The sequence below is a fragment of the Pinus tabuliformis genome, chromosome 7, assembly GCF_031772625.1.
Source record: "Pinus tabuliformis cultivar Carrire ecotype Pingquan chromosome 7, CPIR1, whole genome shotgun sequence".
Classification (NCBI taxonomy): domain Eukaryota; kingdom Viridiplantae; phylum Streptophyta; class Pinopsida; order Pinales; family Pinaceae; genus Pinus; species Pinus tabuliformis.
In genome coordinates, this window is record NC_142293.1 from 1,753,926,510 (window position 1) to 1,753,927,767 (window position 1,258).

At 34.7% G+C, this 1,258-nt stretch overlaps 1 pseudogene; it reads left to right on the top strand.

The window, feature by feature from the left end:
• The first annotated feature begins 364 nt into the window (after positions 1-364).
• LOC149255361 (fructose-1,6-bisphosphatase, cytosolic pseudogene) lies at positions 365-1,037 on the top strand (annotated as a pseudogene).
• Positions 1,038-1,258: the final 221 nt, after the last annotated feature.

The window sequence follows — 1,258 nt, forward strand, 5'->3', positions numbered from 1 at the left end:
TTTCAATGTAATTTCCAGAGGGTTTTATTGTATCCGACATTATTGGAATTAGAAAACCTTGTTATTCTAGAAATTAATTCTTAGTTGTGACTTTACAAGGGAGCTGTGGTGATTATCATTTTTTAGAATTATTGTTTACAACATTATAGTGGCACTTTCTTCGTCACTTCAACTAATTTTTTTTCCTAATTCGATAGTCTCCTCTCTGTAATACTTTTATAAAAAATCAATTGGTAATCAATAAGATACAATTCTAACACTACAATGCACACGAAGCTGTAAAATTTACAATAAGTGTAGAGGCACATTGGTACATATCAGATTAGCTCAACTCATTCCATCTTAATAATCACAACTTGGAAGAATGAGTCATATGGTGGAAACCCATAGGATATAATTGATGACTATTACCTGACATGTGCTAAATAAATAGTCCAAGCATCCAGAACCTTGCAGGGATTTTAGAATCCTCTTGAGCCACATGGTCCTTGGCTGTAAATTTTTATGTGCTTTTGTATGTAAGGTAGGTCTTTCTAAGCTCATTGGTGCTGCGGGAGAGGTCAACGTGCAAGGATAGAAACAAAAAATAAAATAAAATTCGATGTAGTCTGAAATGAAGTATTCATCAAGTCTCTCATAAGAAATGGGAATATGAGCATTGTTGTTTTTTAGGAAGATGAGAAGGAAACCTTTGTTGAGCCATCAAAATGAGGGAGATATTGTTTAGTTTTTGCGCTGCTTGATGGTTCCTCCAACATTGATTGTGGAGTATCAATTATAATAGTTTTCAAAATATACATGGTCATGGATGGATGATAGTGAAGGGACCTTGAATGATGTGCTTCAGCCAAGAAAAAAATTGGCTGTAATAGGACACTAAATGTATGGATGATCTTGCATGCTTGTCTTGAGTACTCATACATGAGTAAATGGCTTTACACTTGACCCCTCTCTTTTAGGAATTTATTTTGACTCATCCAAGAATAAAGGTTTTGAAGAAAGGTAAAATCTATTCTTTGAATGAAGACAACACATAAGGAAATTGAAATCCAGCTCGAGGAATTCAAATAGGAAACGAAAATGTGAATGTTGAGTGCTTGCAAGAATCCATTATAACATCTTATTGGATAGTGATAAATTATAAAGATAAGTCACTAGAGGTTTACCATGGAGACTGACATGCCCACTATCTCGAGGTCCATTTTCTAGGCCATGCACTATCAATCTCATAGGTTTCCCACAAGCATTTCAAGGTATC